Raw genomic sequence first — 7,994 nt, 5'->3', positions numbered from 1 at the left:
GGACAAGCATGTAAGAGAAATCTCAGAATAATGGATATGAAAGAATCTGGTGAAAAGCAGTAAATATTAAAGAAAGAGAATAAAGAATAATTAAGAATGTTACAAAATGATATCAAAATGACAATGAGGAAATTGCCAATCTCATGATAAATATAGGAAATTTATCATTTAGCCCTCTGCTGTACAGTATTTATACAGTCATATTAATATAAACACATACTAATGATTCAATTAAAATTAGAATCTAATCACTCAAGGAATTGGAGGAGAAATACATGGCAAAGTTGAAATAAAGATAATCCTTATTTCTTACAACATGGCACCAATAAATAAAATCTAAAACGGCTAAATTAAAAATAAATCAATAGGAGTATTTTACTTAGAAATATGGAGGTGAAGTCTACTAAAGAACAGTAAAAAATTAGAAAGTTTTGGTTTTGGGAGCAAGATTAAGATGAGGTGACTTGCTATGATTCTATCATTCATTACAAAATTGTTAGTAATATTTTAATAATTAAACTATGTTTATTCATCATATTGATGAGATTGTAGACTTTTTGGATACAAAATTTAATGAATCAAGCTGCCAGTTTTTGTTGTTCCTGCAATTGCTCTTGCGGAATTAGTCATAAATCCTTTCCCAAAGCTGATGTCCAGAATGATGTTTCCTAGTTTTTTTTCTTGGACTCTGTATTAGTTCATTTTCATGCTTTCATACCTGAGATTGGGAAGAAAAAGAGATTTAACTGAACTTACAGTTCCACATGGTGGGGGAAGCCTCAGAATCAATGCAGGAGGCTAAGGGTACTTCTTACATGGTAGCGGAGAGAGAAAATGAGGAAGATGCAAAAGTGGAAGCCCCTGATGAAACCATCAGATCTTTTGGGACTTATTAACTACCACGATAATGGTATGGGGAAAACTGCCCCCATTATTCAAATTATCTCCCACTGGGTCCCTTCCACAACACATGGGAATTACGGTTACAATTCAAGATGAGATTTGAGTGGGGACACACAGCCAAACCATGTCATTCTGCCTCTGTCTCCTCCAAATCTCATGTCTTCACATATCAAAATCAATCATGCTGTCCTAACAGTCCCCCAAAGCCTTAACATAATTCAGTGTTAACCCAAAAGTCCACAGTCCAAAGTCTTATCTGAGACAAGGCAAGTCCCTTCTCCTTACGAGCCTGTAAAATCAAAAGCAAACTTGTTATTTCCTAGATACAATGGGCAGACAGGTATTGGGTAAATACAGCTGCTCTAAATGGGAGAAATCTGTAGGGCCCATGCAGGCCTGAAATCCAGAGGATTTAAAAGCTCCAAAATGATCTACTTTGACTCTAGGTATCACATCCAGGTCACGCTGATCCCATGGTCTTGGGCAGCTCTGCCCTGTGCCTTTGCAGGGTACAGTCTCCCTCCCAGATGCTTTCACAGGCTGGAATTGAGTGTCTGCAGCTTTTCCAGTGCCATGGTGCAAGCTGTTGGTGGATTTACCATTCTGGGGACTGGAGGACGGTGGCCCTCTTATCGCAGATCCACTAGGTGGTGCCCCAATAGGGACTCTCTGGGGGGCTCTGACCCCACGTTTCCCTTCCACACAGCCCTAGCAGAGGTCCTCCATGAGCGCCCCACCCCTGAAGTAAACTTCTGCCTGGGCATCCAGGCATTTCTATACAACTTCTGAAATCTAGATGAAGGTTTCCAAACCCCAATTCTTGACTTCTGTGCACTTGCAGGCTCAACACCACATGGTAACTCCCAAGGCTTTGGGCTTGCACCCGCTGAAGCCATGGCCAGAGATCTGTATTGGCCCCTTTCAGCCACAGCTGGAGCAGGTGCAACACAGGGCACAAAGTCCCTAGGCTACACACAGAGTGGAGACCCTGGGCCCAGCACAGGAAACCGTTTTCTCTTAAGCCTCCAGACCTGTGATGGGATGGGCTGCTATGAAGACCTTTGACATGCCCTGGAGACATTTTCCCCAGGGTCTTGGGGATTAACTTTAGGTTCCTCCTTACTTGTGCAAATTTCTGCAGCAGGCTTGAATTTCTCCTCAGAAAATGGACTTTTCTTTTCTATCACACTGTCATGCTGCAAATTTGCCAAACTTTTATGCTGTGCTTCCCTTATAAAAGTAAATGCCTTTAGCAGACCCAAAATCACCTCTTGAATATTTTGCTGGTTAGAAATTTCTTCTGCCAGATACCCTAAATCATCTCTCTCAAGTTCAAAGTTCCACAACTCTCTAGGGCAGGGGTAAAATGCCTCCAGTCTCTTTGCTAAAACATAACAAGAGTCACCTTTGCTACAGTTCCCAGCAAGTTCCTCATCTCCATCTGAGACCAACTCAGCCTGAACCTTGTTGTCCATATTTCTATCAGACTTTTGGTCAAAGCCATTCAACAAGTCTCTACAAAGTTTCAAACTTTCCCACATTTTCCTGTCTTCTTCTGAGCACAAGAAACTGTTCCAATCTCTGCCTGTTATCCACTTCCAAAGTCACTTCCACATTTTTGGGTACCCTTTCAGCAACGCCCCACTATACTGGTACTAATTTACTGTATTAGTCTGCTTTCACACTACGGATGAAGACATACCCAAGACTGGGAAGAAAAGAGGTTTAATTGGACTTACAGTTCCACATGGCGGGAGAGGCTTCAGAATCATAGCGGGAGGTAAAAAGTACCTCTTACATGGCAGTGGCAAGAGAAAATGAGGAAGATTCAAAAGCAGAAACCCTGATAAAATCATCAGATCTTCTGTGACTTATTCACTACCATGACAACCATGGTAGTGGGTTCCTCATGGGGGAAACCACCCCCATGATTCAAATTCTCTCCCACTGGGTCCCTCCCACAACACATGGAAATTATTGGAGTCCAATTCAAGATGAGATCTGGGTGGGGACACAGAACCAAACCATATCAGATTATTATAGTTTGAGACCTTCAATTTAACTCTTTAATTCATCTTGAGTTAATTTTGAATCTGGTGAAAGGTAAGGGCCTTATTTCATTTTTTCTGCATATGGATACCCAGCTGTCCCAGCACCATTTATGGAATAGAAAATCATTTCCCCATTGCTTATTTGTTGACTTTGCTAAAAACCGTATGGCTGTAGGTGTGTGATTTTATTTGAGTTCTCTATTCTGTTCTATTGCTCTATAAGTCTGTATCTGTACCAGTACCATGCTGTTTTGGTTAGTGTAGCTTTATAGTTTAGTTTGATGTTGGGTAGTGTGATGCCTCAGCTTTGTTCTTTTTGCTTAGGATTGCTTGGGCTATTCAAGCTCTTTTGTGGTTCCATATGAATTCTAGGATATATATATATAATATAATATATATAATATACATTATATAATAATTATATATAATATATTATATAATATTATATATAATATATTTATATATTACATATATATTTTTATTCCTAGTTCTGTGAAAAATGAGGTCAGTAGTTTCACAGAAACGATGTTGAATCTGTAAATTGCCTTTGACAGTTGGGCCATTTTAATGAGCTTGATTCTTTGAATTCATAACCACTAGATTGTTTTCCCAATTATTTACATCATCTGATTTCTTTCAGTGTTTTCTAATGTTTCTTGTAGAGATCTTTTATCTCCTTGTTAGATCTATTTCTCAATATTTTATTTTTTAATGGCTATTTTAAATGGGAATAAGTTATTGATAGGGCTCTCAGCTTGAATGTTATTGGTATATAAAAACGCTATTGATTTTTGTACATGGATATTGTACTTTGAAATTTTACTGAAGTTATTTATCAGCTCCAGGAGCCTTTTGGCAGAGTCTTTAGGGTTTCCATACCTATTCTAGGTATAGAATCATATCATCCAGGAAGAAAAATATTTTGACTTATTTTCTTATTTGGATACCTTTTATGGCTGATTGCTATGGCTAGCACTTGCGATACTGTGTTGAACAGGAATGGTGAAAATGGACATTCTTATTTTGTTCCAGTTCACAAGGGGAATGTTTATGGTTTTTGCCCATTCAGTAGCGGGTGGGCTGTGAGTTTGTTATAGATGGCTCTCATTATTTTAAGGGATGTTACTTTGATGCTTTTTTTTTTTTTTTTTTTTGAGGGTTTTTATCAGGAAAGAATATTGGATTTTACTCAAAAATTTTTCTATATCTATTGAGATGATCAACGTGTTTTTGTTTTAATTCTTTTTATGTGGTGAATTACATTTCTTAATTTGCATTGTTGAACCAACCTTGCATCCTAAGAATGAAGCCTACTTTATCATGGTGAATTAACATTTGATTTGCTGTTGTATTCAGTTCGATAGTATTTTGCTGACAATTTTTTTGCATCTGTGTTCATCAGGGATGTTAGCCAGTAGTTTACATTTTTCTTTGTGTCTTTACCATGTTTTGGTATTAGGGTGATGCTGGCTTCACAGAATGAGTTAAGTAAGAGTACTTCCTCCTGGATTTTTGGAATAGTTTCAGTAGAATTGGTACCAGCTCTTTTTTGTACATCTGTTAGAATTTGGGCTGGGCACAGTGGTGCACACCTGTAATCCCAGCTCCTTAGGAGGCTGAGGCAGGAGAATCACTTGAATCCAGGAGGTGGAGGTTGCAGTGAGCCAAGATTGTGCCCCTGCATTCCAGCCTGGGCAACAGAGTGAGAGTCCATTTCAAAATATATATATATATATAGAGAGAGAGAGAGAGAGAGAGGCTGTGAATTCAACTGGTCCCTGGCTTTCTTTAGTTGGTAAGTACATAATATAATGTTCCATGATTGTGTGATTAATGTTTTCCTTTGGAGGAAAAATTACTGATTTTCTTTGGATTATATCCAAAAAAAGTACTTTAAATGCTAAGTACATTTTTCCAAGCTGCATTATAATATCTTTGGGTTTATGCAATGACAAAGAAAACAATGTCTTTTTACTCTTTTTTTTTTTTTTTTCCCATGACTCTGGCTCACTTTATTTTTGGCCCCAGGTCAGGTCTCCCAAAGGGTTTCCCAGCAGTCACTTCAGAGTCTCCTGCAGAGTCATCATCAAGCAGACCTCTTCCTTGGGAGGCCATGTCGTCGCCCCAACCCTTGACTTCTGGTATCACCATCTCCTGTCACCTGGGCTCCAGTCTCTGTCTGATGGCCTCAAACAGGACATCAAAGCATAGCTACCAGTTTGAAGGTGCCCTCCAGCTTGGCAAGAACCACGTGGACAAAATTCTTGAAGAGCACAGCACCCTTGGGCAGCCTGGTGATCAGATCCACAGCCTCCGTGTTTCTGAGATGAGGCACATAGACCTCCTTAGTGTAGTGGACTATCCCCTCTTCCAGGGCATACAGACATTTATTCTTCCCAAGACCCACATGGGCACCTGGGTGCCAGCGGAAATGGTTCTGTGTTCCAATGATGTTCCCAGCATGAACATAGTGACCTTCCATTTTATTAATGCCTAGGCATCTGCCTGATGACTTTCCACCAAGGCTTTTGGAGCTACTACCTGTCTTCTTGGATGCATATCTGACAGCAAGAGCTGTAGCAGGAGTGGAGCTCAGCAAGGATGTAACGGCTGTCTGAGTCCTCAGCGCCAGCACCACAGACGCCATGTTTGTGTTCACCTATCTTTTTACTTTTAACTGATTTCAAATAGTCAAAAGTATCTTTTAAATTTTTAGAAAAAAATGTTCAAAGTTTTTAGCAGGTCTATCATGCACTGGTCACCAACTTGTGTGAGTTTAGTGAAACAGAAAATACTCATACACAAATTACATGAAGTGGATTTATTATTCATGGATAGACAGCAAGGCAAAGGGGAAAAACACCCTAGAATCCAGTGAGAACTGGTCCCCCAAGACTCAAGAAAGCCTCTCAGGAGAGAGGAAATCTTGACTGCACATGCTCCACTTTGCACCACAGCTTAAGAACCCTGAAAGGCAGTCCACACCAAGTTATATACATCATGTGACGGAAGTCATGTCACATGCTGGGCAAAGCTTTGATGGGCATTCTGCTTCCAGGGGAAAGAGGAACAAAGCACAGGCTTTCCTGAACTTTTTCCTCCTAACTCAAGATATTACATTCCCTAAGAGGGTCAAGAACAGTCCTGCACTATTTCTGATAGTTCTTCCTTATCTCAAGATATTGCATTCCTAGGGTACTCTATAGTTATTCCTGGAGAAAAAAAAAAAAAAAAAAAACGCAAGAAAAGGAGGGAACTGCACCAGTCTAAGGCCACCTGGAAAACTGTCTTGTAATAGTATATTTTGGGGTTTAGGTATACAATTAATTCCTTTTTTTTCTCTTGTTATTAAGATTATTTTAAGGTTTATCTAGTAATGTTAAAGCTAAGATTTAATGTTAGCTTTAAGATTAGATTAGATTTGAGGCTAACATTGTGTAATTTCTGTTGTCAAAGGCATACACACTATTTTTCAGGTTTCTAACAAAAATGTATTATCATTTTCAAATCATGTTGAAAGAATATAATGTTTACTACAAGAGCCTTGGAAGAATTCTTCTTTTTTTAAATAAACTCAATTCTTTTGTTGCATGAATAGTCATGTACAAAGCCTATACTATAACAAGCTTTAACACATTCATCTTAGTTAAGGAAACTATGGAAAATTCTGCTCACAGTCCTTTGTGTTAGGGTTAGGAGTGAGACAGCATTATCAGACATTTACTTATGGGAACATAATGACTCTTGAGGCTTAGTAAGATAATGGAGAAAACTACACTTAAGTTTCAAGATCACTGTACTACAGACTAGCTACATGATTTTCTGCAAGCTATTCACAATTTGTGTCCCTACATTCTATACATGAAATGATGGATAAACTGTACATGAAACTTGGTAAGTAATGCCTGAATATGATTTTCTTATTTTTATAAAGAATATAAATAGAGAGCTCTCCTTCTCATTACTTAATATTATAGGAAAAAAAATTCTACAAATTTTATATAATACCTGCTGTGTACTAAGCAATGAATGTGCTGAGATTTCACATTTGTTAAAAGTTAAATTCCAAGTCTATCCTAAATTTGCTAAAAAACCCTGAATGTGATGTTTTTGTTTGAGAAAGTTGCATTCCCAAACAACAATGCACACATTTATGAGGTTTTCAATAAAGTTTTTTTATCTGCCTTAGACAAACTAAAGACAAAAAAAAATAACAAAACAATGTGCATGCACATAAACATACAACTAAATATGTGCAGTTTTAAGAACTGTAATTTATTTTATAATTTATATGTTCTTATAATACAGATTATTATAATGGCTTAGACTACTCAGTTATGCTGATATTGAATGGTTTGTTGTTAGCCTTATTTTGAATATTCTCACATAGGAAAATAATAAGTTGGTAATAAATATATTTTAGTCGTCTTCTACCTTTTCTTCCTTGATTCATTCATTATTACATTTATTTTTTTAGAACCCATCACAGTTCCACATGACTGGATAAAGCAGTGAACAACAACAAAACAGTTTTCATGAAGCTAACATTCTAATATGATACTAAGTTCAAGTAATGCTAGTTCCTGTAATGGATAAATCCAAAATGGGTTAAACAAAATAAAAGTTTATTTCTTGTTTATGTCACTATACAATGAACTTAACACCTAGATAGCCGATGAAGAAAGAGAACATGAAAAACCACAGCAGTCTCTTACCTGCTTCAGGTTGAAAGGGAAAAATCACTTTTTCTTACATCCATCAATGAGAATAAGTTTCAGAGCACCACTTAGGACTACCGGGAAATGTCACTTCTAACTTCACAACTGCTTGCACGCAAAATTATACCCTGTAGGGAGAAATACAGACTCATATCATCAGCTAACTGTTACTACAACCGTCCCCCAAGGCAAGGAAGAAATACTTCTTTTACTTTTCCTCTCACAGAACATTGTGTCCTCTCCCCAAAGATGACAACTCAAATCTTCTCTAATAACCGTATCCAATTTAAAGTCCAGGTCATGAAGAGTCATCTCCACAAGA

General features: G+C 37.8%; 1 long non-coding RNA gene and 1 pseudogene across 1 annotated transcript; both read right to left on the bottom strand.

Annotated features, from left to right (window-relative positions):
• Positions 1-554: 554 nt before the first annotated feature.
• On the bottom strand, positions 555-7,801 carry LOC139359227 (uncharacterized). The gene is made up of 2 exons (XR_011615142.1): positions 7,670-7,801; positions 555-718 (listed from the first exon to the last, which is right to left on the bottom strand). It is a non-coding gene; the product is annotated as an uncharacterized lncRNA (long non-coding RNA).
• Positions 4,956-5,601, bottom strand: LOC105495752 (large ribosomal subunit protein bL27m pseudogene; annotated as a pseudogene).
• Positions 7,802-7,994: the final 193 nt, after the last annotated feature.

The sequence above is a fragment of the Macaca nemestrina genome, chromosome 16 (assembly GCF_043159975.1).
Source record: "Macaca nemestrina isolate mMacNem1 chromosome 16, mMacNem.hap1, whole genome shotgun sequence".
NCBI classification, from domain to species: Eukaryota; Metazoa; Chordata; class Mammalia; order Primates; family Cercopithecidae; genus Macaca; species Macaca nemestrina.
Note: the sequence above shows the minus strand (reverse complement) of the source record. Positions and strands in the feature narration are given on the sequence as shown.